Here is a 15,097-nt window from a genome sequence, read left to right as displayed (position 1 = left end):
ATATGTGACTGAATACAGAGTATGAATATGTGAGTAAGATGATTACAAGTATGGGAATGCTTATATGTATAATTGATGTCCTTGTGAACTTAGTAAAACGTTAGGATACGATTGATATGCTAATAAGGTCATATGTATGCTTTTACAGGATATGTAATTATACAGAGATCATTACTGATTATATCGGGATCTAATATTTATTGTGGATCATCGAGTATTTGATCTGCTACAATTCGTTGTGGCAAATTAAGGTCTTTCCGACACTTAACAAGCTTGTTTTATACCTTTTTTTCATATTTTTATTTCATTTTCAGTTTTTATTGTGATGCATTTAATTTATGCAAAATAATTGTTTTTATGCAATGTTGAGTTATGTTACAACCTAATAGGCCACTATAGGCCTAAAGATGATCTAACGACTTTATCTAGTGTGTAAAACAGTATTTTTGAGCTTAGAAGGCAAGGGGCTACTATAGCATCGCGACACTAGGAAGTGGTGTTGCAACACTGAACTTCAAAGCCAAAATACCTAGAAAATGAAGGCAGTGTTGCGACACCGGTCCTATGGTGTCGTGACACCGAGTGACGAACAAGAAAAATTAATTAAGGGTATTTTAGTCTTCACAATGTATCTTAATCAGAATTTTGGGTTGTTTAGCAACCCTAATTAGGTATGAGAATAAAGTCTATAAATAGCATGTTAAGTCTCATTTGAAAAGGCCTGGCCAAGTAAGCCGTTTTAATATTTTTAGGTTTTTAGTTTAGTTTTATTTTCTTTTTAGTTTAGTCATTTTTATACTTTTGTTACTACTTTAACTTGGATTCGATTTCTATCCAAGGTCGTGATATATTAGTTTTCCATTATTTTGTTGTTGATTCCAATTACAATCGAGATGATCTTCGCAATTGTTAAATGAGATTTTGCTTCCGAGCTTCAATCGATATCAAAAAATGGATTTCTTTCTCTACTCCTTACTTTTATTTAATTTGATGTTTTTCATGTCAAATATGAGTTTAGGAATTTTTGTATTTAGATCCATGAGTAACTAATTTCCTTAGGGAATTTAACGAATGATGTGTGAATAATTAACGGATGAATGAGGGTTGAAATCCGGGTTAGTTGGTTTAAATTATGTGCAATTAAACTCTAAGGAGTGACGCACTTAGTAAGTAATTTAAGATAAACGAGATCGAGAGATAATTTTACCGAGTACATCATAATTTATCCCGGTAAAGAAAGTGAGGCCGAGAGGTAAGTGTGTATTGGTCGATTAATTAATTAGTTAGATGGCGAAAGATATTAACTAGTTAATTAATAGCTAACTAGATAAAACCTGAGTTCTAAAGTTAATTAGGATTACTGAAGTGAGTTAGGCTCCTGCTTGTTTTATTAGATTATTTTCGATTGGTAATTGGTTGATTTTTAGTTTAATTAGATTAATTGATGCTTATTTGATTTTTCATAATATAATTCTAAACCGGTACTATTTAGAATTACTAGTGTAGAGAATTAATTTCGGTTTAATTCAACCTCCCTTAGGTATGATCCTCGGAATACTTCCTAGAGTGTTTCGTTGTAACATTTTTCTATATTACAATTTGACTAGTCTAAACATTCGCATATCTAGCGGTGATCAGTATTGTGTCTCTACTGAGACCTTGGTGTGGTGGAGGGATGTATATGCATATGAGAATGCATTTGATGCCTACGAGCTTTGCACTTTAGTGCTTTGGTGTGGTGTATTTTAAGCTTTTACGAGCTATCTGGTGTGGTGTAGTTTACCTGTGTATCCGAGTCCATTTTAATAATGTCCTATCAACGTAACATTGTAACACCCCAAGCCCGGCCCAGATGTTATGGCCGAATCTGGCAATGTCACATGATAGGGTGTCTGAAAATTAAGTTTCTACAATAAATCCATTTCCATTTAATTACTTTTTCTTATCTCTTATTGATTCCAAAATTCTTACTCATTTAATTGATTGTTTTAAACATAATTCGTTGCGAAAACTTTTAAAACCGTTTTGAGTAAATCGTGTATTTAGAGAAAACTTTTCCTTTTCGAAAACCGAGTTTTCCTACATTTAGCAATTATAAATCCATAAAATAAATAAAAATCAAATTTAAGCAAAAGTCCCAAAAAGTTTCCAAATTACATCCAAATAAACTACGGTAACTAAAACCATAAATCATAAATTATAAATCATAAAAGTCCAAAAACAGTGGTCACCATCGAGTCCTCCACGGGCTAATTCATTTAGGTCTAGGGATTACCTGTGCATATTAAACAGAGTGGGGTGAGTTTACGTAAACTCAATGTGTAATCCCACAAAAAAAACAACAACAGTATACACAGTGCACCGTCAAAAATAGTCTTAGACCTATGCCCCTTTCAGTATCAGTATGCACAAGGGCCTTAGCCCATCACTATATCAATAACAGATATACAGTATATAGTAACAAAGTCCTACGCAAGTAGCCTCTAGACACCATCTCTGTCCAACCCTACACTCCATGTGGGGATTAAATCAACCCACTCATCCCTACACTCTAGGTAGTGCCGATTGCGGCACAAAACAGTAGTTTGCAACTGAGCTGCCAGTATATTAGGCTTAAGAGCCTTTCAGTACACTTCCTCTAAATAAAATCAACCAAACCCCATGCAATGCAACATACAATACATGACATGCTATCTCATGATATCAGAACAAATAATCAGTAAATGTATACATTCATACTATCATCATACTCAATATATATCCATCAATCCATCAGTTCACATAATTAGAGGTCTAAGTAATGCTTACGACCCTACAGTAGGTTCATAGTCGACTTGGGCGACCCGTGCAACCTTAGCAATCAATTCAGTGTAAATGGGCTCACACGCCCATATGGCCTGCCCGTGTAGCCCACACGGCCCAAATTGGCCTTGACTGTGTGGATCACACGACCTGGCCTAGAATTCCACACACCCTTTTGGATTACCCGTGTGGCCCACACAGTTAAAATCAGTCTAGCCTGTGTGTCGCACATGGCCTGCTTGGCAATCGCACTGCCGTGTCTTGAGCGCATGACCTGGCCTCATCGATTACACGCCCGTGTTAGGGCACACGGCCTATCACACGGACGACCACACGCCCGTGTGGCGTAGACAGTGGGGTTTTCCAACTTTCTTTTGAACACCATTTTCGGTGTTTCGGGTATGCACCTGGTATCGATTAATGCTAAAACAATCCCTAAACACTCCAGAACCTAAAAACTGACATTCCAACACCCAATTTCAGTAACATTATCAAAGCTCAAACAGGGACGTTCATCCATTAACTATCGATAACCATACCTTTGATCGAAACGAGAATTCCATGCACTTAACTCGTCAATTGGGAATGATATGCAGTCCCTGATTAATTCCTAAACTCCAAAAAGAAACCTCTCTTAAAAAGTATTCAGAAAAAAAAGTTTAGATTAGAAAAAGCCAAAACCTACCAATAACGGGAAAAAGTTAAATTAACAAGTCATGAAAATTCGAAAGTAGATGGAAAAGAGAACAGAAAGACGGCAGCAAAAAGAAAACAACAAGAAAAAGAAAGGGGAAGTGGCAGAGAGAATGGTCAATTTTTTTTTCTTTTCTGAAGAGAGAGATTTTCGAGAGAACTAATTTACTCAAATCCACTACCTACATTAACTCAACAACCCACTTCTCAGATTTTCGGTACAACAAAAACTCTCAGCCACCAAACCGAGCAAAAATAATTTCTTTTGCCCACGCAGAGATTCAAACACAGAACCTCCAACAGACTGACACTTCATTTAACCTCTAGATCAGTAGGCCCATTCTAATGTAAACTTGCAAACAATTACTTAAAAGCCTACTAGCCAGAAATAGGGGTAAAGTCAGAAAAATACTAAAATTTTCCAAAGCTAGTTCTTGAACTTGGGACCTCACACACACACCCAGAACACTTAACCACTAAAGCAGGTACACAATTATGTCACATTTCCATAATAACAAAAATAAGAATTTTAGGGCGTTATAAACATTATTATTGGAATTGGAAAATTTGAAAAGGTAATGAAATAGATTAATAATAGAATTTACTGCCGAAACGAATATGAATGAGTCAATAAACTCTAGAAAGAGATTTAGACGATATGTTAAACGAATTTTCTCACGCTTGGTTTCCTCTTATGTTCTAAAATTAAAGGAAAGTTAGGAGTTACTTCAATAAAATGATAAGATGGCGGGCTCTTTTAGGAAATTCAGAAAATTTAATGGCTACATTATGAATAGTTGAATTTCAATTCTAGTTTTATTAGATTAGATTTGACTGGCTCCTTAGTGGAAGACAGAATAATTAGCGATGGATGACTACAATGTTCTCAGAATATCGTACAAATTAGGATATATATGGGTGGAGAGAAAAGAATTCTCTTGAATTAATTGGTAATCTCATTTTCGTCTGCAACGTCTTCTTTGGTTGTTCTGAAGAAGAAGAAGAAGTTTAAAGAAGCTCTGCATGATGTGGTAAATGTGAGATTCAAGTCTGAGAAGCTGAGAATTTGATAAGCCGGTATCGATTAGCTCACTACAGCAACACCATGACGACTGTCTAACGACTCTATGGAGTAACACCTCGACGGCGATAATCTATTGGCTCATTAGAGTGACATTATGATAATGGTCTATCGATTCTATGGAGTGACACCGTGACTGCTTTTTATAGGTCTTTCGGGCTGACACCTCAAAAGAGGTTTAATGTGTAAGACCATAGCTAGGCTATGACAACATATGGAGTCCTCCAAGATAATAAACACGGGTTTATATTGTTTAAAACCATAGCTAGGCTATGGAAACATATGAAGTCTTCCAGGACAGTAAACATGAGTTTATATTGTGTAAGACTATAGCTAGGCTATGGTAACAAATGAAGTCTACCAAAATGGAAAAACCAGGAAGCTAACAATGCAAGAAAAAGGAAAATTTACTATATGGCTCATGCGGCGAGTAGTACAATTAGATGATTACGATGCGTTTGAAAACGCGAGTAAATGGGATAGTCAGATAATCCACCAACTATGAAGATAAGAAAATTTGGTAAAAATGTCTGATAATACGGGTAAGCTTGTTAACGAGGGAAATTTCCAAGTTGCTATAGAGAAAGGAATTGGTGCATGTGATCTTAGTAAAGCAAAGAAGATAGAAGGGATACCTTATTCGAGGTATGAAGTATCCATTGTTGGCGAGTAAACTAATATTACGAGTGATAATGAGATGATCAAATGAAATTTAAACCTAAGGGTCTGCGGGTAATAAGGCGGCCAGAGAGGGGTAAGCCCACCAAGCTTCACTTTGAGGCAACAAACGCCCAAGGGGTCTGACCAAGAAAGTCTACTAGAGATCTTCAAAGTAAGAGGTTGTATGACTAGGATTATGTAACATAGGATAGTCCGCAAGGGCTATCAAATGAAAAAGTCTGCCAAGAGCTACCTTAGGCAGACAATTCCCCGAGAAATAGTGGAAGAGATAATTCATTGAGACCTATCTATTAATTTCAATTTTTAGACAATTGGACTGAGGCAAACTAATACCATAGGACTACAATGCGAGGTACGATTTCGCTAGGAAAAAAAGGGGCGTCTATTCCAGCAACTTACTATCGTGTTTTGAACTATGAATTAGGACAAGAGAAAGTGCCCTCGCTAAAGATAGACCACGATAAGGTTAAACTTGCTAAAAGAAAAAAAGGGATCGAGGATGCAACAAAATAAGGCAAAGACCACAGGGAATCATTATTGTTGAAAGACGCATTTACATATGAAATAGTGGAAAAGCCCACCAGCAGGAGCATAAAAAAAGGGGGCAAGGTGTCAACCGTGCCGATAAATCTGTGAAATGCCCAATGATAGTTAGGGAGTTTGAAATTTTTTCCTTAAATTTTATTTTCTAAAAAACTTTAAATATTGTTGTTGCATTGATTTATTGAATATCACTAAGTTCATTTGAACTTACGAATTTACTGATCATTTGCAGGATTAATGTTTTGACTCGGGAATTGAGTGAAGGGACCAAGCCAAACACTGCCAGCTTTGAAGCATGGACGTGTAATTCGTTTATGTGTATATAGAGGGGCTTTAATAGTACTTGAAAGAACATATGTTTCCTCCCTACTTATTGGTTACTTTGTTTCCCGTTTAGTTATCTTTAGCACATATTTTAGCATTTTCAGTTCAGTAATTTACATTTTCTAACTTAGTGGATCTTAGTTTATTTATCCTTAATTTTGTCATGTTTTGGTACTGATGCCGCTACATGAGTATTTTCAAATTGCGCCCGAATTGTCGCCGCACCTAGCATCAGTCCGGATAGGAACAAAAATATGTGAGCTGTCCAGTCTGGTACAACAAACTTTTACGTATAGAGGCAACATGATTCTGATGAAAGGACACCTAGGCTATTTGGGGAAAAATATAAATATCACATAAAAAGAAAAAAAAAAAGAGGATAGGAGAGAGCTTTTTGGGTTTATCATCTTCTTCAACCTATCTTTTGAAGCTTTCGGCTATGGCGGCTTAAGCTCCGACAAGTGAACCAACGTGAAAAGGATGTAGCTTAGCTTTTGACGAAGTGCCCTGAGTGTGACATAAAAGGGAATAGATAGATTCAAGTCAAGTTCTCTAGGAATAGTATTCTCCACTTGTTTCTTTTATTTTTCTTTTCTAAACGCTGGTGATTATGTCATGTTTGTACGAGAGTACACATGATTTCTGGGTTAAATTTTATTTTATTCAATATTGCTTCTACTGTTTAATCTTTGGGTTTGAATTTTTTTAACATGGAAGTGTTATTGTTGTCACTAACACTAGAAAGTGCAGTGATAGTTCAAGCTAGCAAGCATGACAACGGAAGTTGCTTAAGGATTAGAGGAATTCAATCCGCTTGTTCTTAATAGTATTCCATTGCCAGCATCGGGAGGTGGGGTTAATGTACATGTTTAAGTCTTAGATTAAATATAGAAGTCAAGTTTGGTAAGATATTCATTGCAGTTTAATGCATCGAAAATCACCTACCCTTTTATACCTTGTGAGCATTTAGCATTTTGTTGAATATTCACGATGGGGGATCCTAGTTTCTCACTATCATATTTTATCTTATTATTTTCAAGTTATTGCTTCGACACCTACTCTCAAAATTTATCTCTTTTCTATCCATTTATTACACTGACATTGATAAACAAAAGACAACCATCCTCGTGGGATCGATATCCGACAGACTCATATCTGTCTACTATACTTGCATCGATAGTGTACACTTGCACATTATTGCTGTGACATTAAACAGCCGATTAGGCTCCCTTAGAGGCTACCTCTTAAGGATTAGGTTGGATGTATTATGTTCAAAATCTTAATTTGGAATTTTAAATATTGCTAGATTTGATAAGGTAGTAAATTTGTAAAAAAATATTTCTTAGTTGGTATGGATTATAGCTCAAGTCATATACTATAATTTGATAATGTCAAAATATTTAAAGGAATCAGCATAAAAATTTTGTCAAGTTATTTAGGTCATTTGTGACATTCAGTACCCAGACCCGGTGATTGAGTCAGGTATAGGGTGTTACAGATTTTTATTATGAACTGAGCTTGATATTGAATGTCATAATGAATAGATTATGAATGTTTTAAATTGTGGATTGGTACTGATAACTAAAGGCCTTAAGATAGGTTTTGGTATATGTAATTAGATTTGACCATTCTAATGCCATGATAGTTGAATTGGTTTGCCTTTGATACTTGTATACCTTCATATGCAATTGATTTTATACTTGTGTTACAATATAGAATATGCATTGGTAGACATTGAGATTATAAGCATCATGACATATTGCTAATGTTACCTTATGTTATATTATCTTGGATCATGAAAGTACCACTAAGTTTTATCGCTCAGCGTATGATTGTTTGTTTTGTGCATAGGTGTAGGTATTTCGAAGCCCAGATAAGTCAACATCTAGACCACAGTTTCAACTCAAAAAAGTTTGTATAACTTGTTTTATTTTTGTCTTGTGGCATGTACCAAGGAGCAATTTGTTAAAGGTTTCAAATTGTCAAGTTGTATATGTTGTGGTCATATGAAATGTTTAAAGTTTACATTTATATAAGGAAGTGAAATGTTTAGAAATTGTGTTTTGAATATAATCATTTGGTGAATGGTTGAATTGGAGTCCTAAGGATAATGATTATGTAATTGTTAGGTTTTTTGTAAGTCTAAAGTAGGTACCAAATTCAACCTTGTTGGATAACAAGGGCCTCATCACAACGACATACTCCTAACGTCACAACGAGAAATAACCTAGGGTTCAAGTTGCAACGAAGTAGCCTCAAGGTCACGGTGAATCTAATTCAAAGAGTCACATCGTGACGAGGAAACCCCCAAAGTTGGAACGTCAACACGAAATTTTATAATCTTTACAATTTGATCTATTTCGACCTCAGGTTAGCAAAAGTGCTTTCGTTAGCTCGTGTAAGACCCGAAAATAATTATATATTATTTAATACGCATGATTTTCTTATGTTTAAATGTATAATGATTTTGAATTGAATATTATTTATTGTAGTTGCTCCGAAAATGAATGTGACATCCTGTAGCTCGGACCCAACGATCGATCGGGTATAGGATGTTACAGATTGTGTCTACTTAATGCTTGTTAATGCCTATAATTATGTAATAGGGACATTTTGGTTGGTTTTGTTAGTGTGTTTTAGGTTTGGTTTGCTTGAGGACAAGAAAAAATGTAAGTTTAGGGGAATTATGATAGGGGTAATTAGGCATATATAATCACGATTTTTTATGCTTATTTTAGCTTACTTATGAATAAAATCAAGTTTTTTTAAAGTGAAATCATGTTTTAGGTCATTTGAAAGTATGTTGGTTTTTTTTTGTCATTTTTAGTGGTTTGATGTTATTTTAGCATTTTGTTAATGAATGATGTAACACCCCTTACCCGTATCTGACGCCGGGACAGGGTTTGAGGCGTTACCGGACTTAAGCATTCACAACGTGCAAAACTGGGCCACAAAATTTTTTGCCAAAAATTAAAACATCTCAAACACATGTATATTGTCCCTTATACAAGCCTTCGAAGCCTATAACATACATCGGGGTGGTTCGGGACTAAACCGAGAACTTTGAAAATCTTTGGGCAACTTAACCAATTTTCTTGCTTTGGAGAGTCACACACCCATGTGGGTTGGGCCGTGTGGTCACACACGTCCGTATGGCTTGGGACACGCCCATGTCCTCAGCCCGTGTAACTCTCTGTTTATGACGTCAGCCAAACAAATTGATTTACACGATCAAGCTACACGCCCGTGTGCTAGACCTGTCATCCACAAGGCTGAGACACATGGTCGTGTCTCTGCCTGTGTGGCCAACACTTAGGCTATTTTCCAAGACTTATGTTGTCCTTAATTCTTTCCCATACTTTATACATCATGGACCCAAATTATAGCATCAATTTAATGATTAATCGACCTTGAGAAAGATCCAATTAAATAATTTGCATGTTGTCTTACAAGTGTTTATTACCCAACACTTAATCTCTACACATTCTAAAATTGTCCATGTTTAATCATTATCAACTTACTACCAGGCCACATATTCATTCCATGTTCACGACCACCTCGAATGGTTCTAGGGCTTTCATCGTATACATGTGTTATACTAATTATTCATAGCAACCAATTATAATCACACGACATGCATTAACCCATAGCAGGAATAATTAGGCTTACAAGCCACAACCATAATAAGCCACATCTCATGGCTATATACAATATATCAATATAAGCCAATACATTTGGCTAATCATAACAACATCTAATATAAAAACTAGTCCTTATACATGCCACTCACTCGAAAGTGTTTAATACACGTATGACAATACTCTGAAGTTGATAGCTTGATAGTGTGATGCTGCCTCCGACGATCTCCAACTTCGAGCCGACCTAAAAATACTAAAGAAATGGAAAGGAAGGAGTAAGCTTAAAGCTTAGTAAGTCCATATGAAAATAATAAGCATTATAACAACATGTTTCCTAAGGCAATCAACCATAATGACACTTTTACTGATATTCTGGTTAAGTTGTTTCCTCGAGTCATAGTTAATAATTTATTTATATCTGGAGCTAAGAAAATCAAAATTAAGATCCGTTAATTTTACCCTAAACTAGACTCATTTATCTTCTTATAATAAAATTTCCAAAATTTTTGGTCCAGCCAATAAGTACATTTTATTATTCAAATTCTCCCCTGTTTCACTATTTGACAGCTTTGACCATTCTTCACTAAAATTTATTTATCTCATAGTACGAGACTCGGATGATGTTCCTGTCTCTTTCTCCTAAAATTAGACTCATTAAGGATTTCAGTAATATGATTCCTAACTCTAATTATTTTTTTAAAATTTCTAGTGATTTTCCCAAGTCAAAATAGGGGATTCTAAACTCATTCTAACTCTATCTCACAAGAATTCAAATATCTCATCATATTAGATTCCTTTACTAGAACCATTTCCTTTATCTGAAACTAGACCCAATAAGATCTAATTTGATATTTTATTCAGTCTCTAACTCAATTTCCACTATTTTTGGTGGATTTTCAAAGTTGGACTATTGCTGCTATCTAAAACTGTTTCAGTGCAAATTCATAGTAACTATCATAAGTCCATTGATCATAGACTCATCATTTCATGAAACCCATATCTCATCACACAATGTAAGTTAACATGAAATTACAACACAGTTCATAATCATAAGCATAAGGATGGTTCATCTTTCAGACCTTTTTACTTGTTTATCATGTATACACATACATATGCATGAATTCGCTTACTCATCATTTATCACATTTCAATAAGGCATCACTTATGAGTATAATGTACGTACCTGTACATATCCATAACATATCAATTAACTTTACCTTTATCACCACGCCCATATCAGGACTTTCATCGCATAATTCATTATAATACCCGTTGAATTTCTCTAAAATCTCGATAGATAGCTCATTTACCATCAAGTCATACAAGTGATCGTTTTCAAGCAAGCACTCCCCCGAACCTCACATATTACAGCTGGATTACCAATCCAGGCTAAATCCCCCGTAATATAAACTCATAGAGTGATGTTGGGATTACCAGTCCAGGCTAAATCCCTTGTAGTGACAAACACTCTTAATGAGCTCAGATCTAAATTACCAGTCCAGGGTAAATTCAGACCCTAATCAGATTACCCGTCTGGGCTAAATCCATAATACACACATTCTTTGGGAGGCTCGATCACTCAAGGAACACCTGTACGGGATAGATCCTTTCTATACCGAGATCAACGGATTGCCTGTCTAGGCTAAATCCTTTTCTGCAACACATGCAGGATCTCGTATCATGTAAGAATAGCGTATCCATCAGATATCCCTTTATTTTCAACCGGGATTTTCTCTTTTCACCAAGTATACCAATAAGCATAGCTGATCATGCAATGTACATTTAATTCAACACATTTTCATGTTTATTTGGACATTAGTCCATGAAATAAACATGGTATTGCACATAATTATTGACAAGCGTCGTTTTGCCTATCAAAATAAAATAAACCTCTTCAAAAAAATAAATAAATAAAAAGGTAGAATAGTGGAAGAGGGTCGATCCACAGGGAGTTTAATGGATTTTTTTATTAAATTTCTTGTTCTCGACCTAGGAGCTGAAATGGAAAATAAAAAAAAAAGGTGATTTGAGAAGTAACAAGAAAATAAAATAAACAAGTAAAAGTGCAAAGAAAGATGTATTAAAATAAAAGCAATAAAATAAAGAAGATGAAAGATTAAGTTGAATAAACACGAGTATAAGAATCGCCTCGAGCTAGTTTCATCAATTCCTACGATCATCGAAAATAGATTTTTGCTCCGGGATTCATGTCGGTTATAGTCTACGAGGCCCAACCCATCGTAACTTGCTTTTCTCTCATGTAACCGATCTTCCCAAGTCTATCTTCGAAAGTCGATTCTTAAGTAAATCTACCATGTCTATCGCCGTTAAAATACTTAGTTTTAAAACAGGAAAAGCCCAACTCGGAAGTTGTCTTATCAAGAATCATTTTTGATCTCGTCTTTCCTTAGTGGACCGCCGCTAAGAGTGTTCATAGGAAGTCGAAATGCCACAGGCCGGTCCTTCCTCCCAACTGTAAAATTAAACGATTCCAGACCAACGGATCCTTTTTGATTTGAAAAACGTTTAAAAATTTTAGTAAGGCCGATTGCCAAACTATCTAAGCAGAAAGAAGAAAATGTATCCCGAAGGGATTTAAGCAATATTCAATTCTCACGCGAGGAATTGATTCGTACTAGCTCTTGGCTTGAGAAAAATTAGCCAAACATGATATTGATTATCATGCTTAACATGTTTTGATAATGTAAAAACATAAAATAAAATAAAGTAAAGTAGAAATAAAACAAAGAAGAAAATTTTATTAAAATGAAAACAAAGTAGCAATAAGAACAAAAGACAAGAGATACTTAGCCTTACCCAAAGGTGGGTATTTATAGGCTTCAAATTCCCAAATCAACAAGGAAAACTAATCAAAAAAAGATAAGATAATATCTATAAAATTATGAAAATGAAATCCAAAATCCCCCAAATCACGTCAATAGATCAAGATAAGTTATTTCCAGAATATTCCCCGTGTTGACTTTTGATTTGCCACGTCAGATCCGCGTCGTGCCCAACGTCATGCTCACGACTCCAGCCGTGACAGAATAACCGCCGTGCCCACGACTCCAACCGTGACAGAATAAAAAGAAAAAAAAAACTGCAGATTACGTCTTTTTGTTGCCATTTCCAGTATTGGGTTCACTACACAAGAAATAAATCAAATACAACCAATTAAATAGTGAAAAATTCACAAGACAAAGGAATTAACAAGCAAAAAGTGTCAAATATAAGGGTACATCAAATTCCCCCTCACTTGTCTCATACTTGCCCTCAAGTATGTTTGAAATAAATTAATCAAAAGCTTCATCATCTTTCTCCTAAACCGTTGCAAGTCTTAAACAAAGTTATGAGAGCTCAAGTGCACAAAAAATGAAGTGAATAAAACATGAATCAAAATGAATAGGTGCAAGCAAGAACAATCATTCAACCTTACCATTGTCTATCAATTATCAATCAAATTCTAACCTAAGCTTAATTCTTACCAAGATGCACTCAAATCATTAAAAGTGTTTCGGGTGTAGAAATCAAATTCACTCAAAGTCAAAATTTGAATAAGGGTTTCCATAGGCTTGTGGCAAGATCAATTATCCACTACTTTAAAGAAATGAGATGCAAAAATCATTAGGACTTTTAATAAAGGGTGTAATGGGGCTTAGGTAAAGGTAGGGAATAAGGCTAAAATGAGGCTAAAGAAAGTCAAGACAAGAGTTTCCCAACAAATAACTATATCATGTCCACAACCTTAGAAAACATAGGCAACAAGAATAAGCAAACTAAACAAAGGTAGCTATAATGAACAAATCATCAAACTTTTCTTTTTTCACTTTTCTTTTTTTTTTCGAATTATTTTTTCTTTTTTTTTTTGTGTTTTTTTTTTGTCTCTTTTTTTTTTTTGAACATTATCTCACAACCTTAAACTTATGCTCTTTGTCTTGTCAAAGGTGGACGAGAGGAATAAATGAAAAGGCTCGAGTTTAAAATCTTGGTGAAAACAAAGAAAACAGGATTAGGCTTCAACTTGGTTCATTAAGGGAAAAGAAAGGGTGAATCCTAATGCCTAAATCATATTAATGCATCAAATTCCAATGTAATCTCAAAATGCATACAAGCCACAAGTTCTAGATTCCAAAGTCTAAATTGACACTCTCAGGCAAGAAAAAAAGAGCATGAAAATATAATCATACATGCTAAAGGCTCAAGTTCTCACAAAATGGGCTAATTAATTAAGCTAGGTGAGAAATTCAACTAACAACATCAAGACAAATTGTAAGGGTTGTCAAATTGGACTTACCCATATTATTCGATTATCAAGCATGCTAGAATTCAAGTATCTTTATGAACTAAAATAATCATAACATGCTTAGCGGCAAGCAACGGCAAAGGAGTTGTTCTTCTAATCAATTCAAACAAACATATCATCAAAAAAATATGACAAGCAAGGCGAAATTAATGTCATCCTTTACCCTCCCCCTCACTTAATCGTATTGTCCCAATCCGGAAAAATAAATGTAAAGTACATTTAAGAACAAAGAAAGGTAAAGGATACTCCCCATGATCAATGACGATGGCAGCCACAGTTGAGGTAAAGGAAGGAGAGTATTTCCGTGATGTTCTCTTCTAGGGCCTGGAGGGGTCTGAACAAACGACAAATAAAAAAAAGTTTAAAATTGATGAAAAGTAAACAAATGGGTTGCCTCCCATTTAGCGCTTTGTTTAACGTCGTTAAGCTCGACATTTTCCTGTCAGATTTTTGGCTCTTCCAACTCGATTTCTTCAATTAGTCCGATTGGTGTGCTCTCGAAGAAAGGTTTTAGCCGTTGTCCATTAACTTTAAATTGTGTACCTGAGCTATCCTCAATTTCCACGGCTCCTTGAGGAAAAACATTGATCACGGTAAATGGTCCGCTCCACTTGGACTTAAGTTTTCCTGCAAAAATTTTTAATTTTGAATTAAATAGGAGAACTTTCTGCCTAACGAAAAATGATTTAAATGAAATGTGCTTGTCATGAAATGCTTTTGTTCGCTCTTTATAATTTTGTGCGCTATCGTAAGCGTTGCGGCGAATCTCCTCAAGCTCTTGGATATGAAGTTTTCGTGCTTCACCAACAGCGTTCATCTCCATATTACATTCCTTCACCGCCCAAAATGCCCTATGCTCGAGTTCGACAGGCAAGTGGCAAGGTTTACCGAAAACAAGTCGGTAAGGTGACATCCCGATAGGTCCTTTGTAGGCCGTGTGATATGCCCACAACGCATCAACTAACTTCAAGCTCCAATCTTTTCGGTTTGGTTTAACGGTCTTCTCTAGGATTGACTTAATTTCTCGATTTG

The sequence above is a fragment of the Gossypium arboreum genome, chromosome 7 (genome assembly GCF_025698485.1).
Source record: "Gossypium arboreum isolate Shixiya-1 chromosome 7, ASM2569848v2, whole genome shotgun sequence".
Classification (NCBI taxonomy): domain Eukaryota; kingdom Viridiplantae; phylum Streptophyta; class Magnoliopsida; order Malvales; family Malvaceae; genus Gossypium; species Gossypium arboreum.
The sequence above is the reverse complement of the archived record's forward strand: the minus strand, read 5'-3'. Positions refer to the sequence as shown.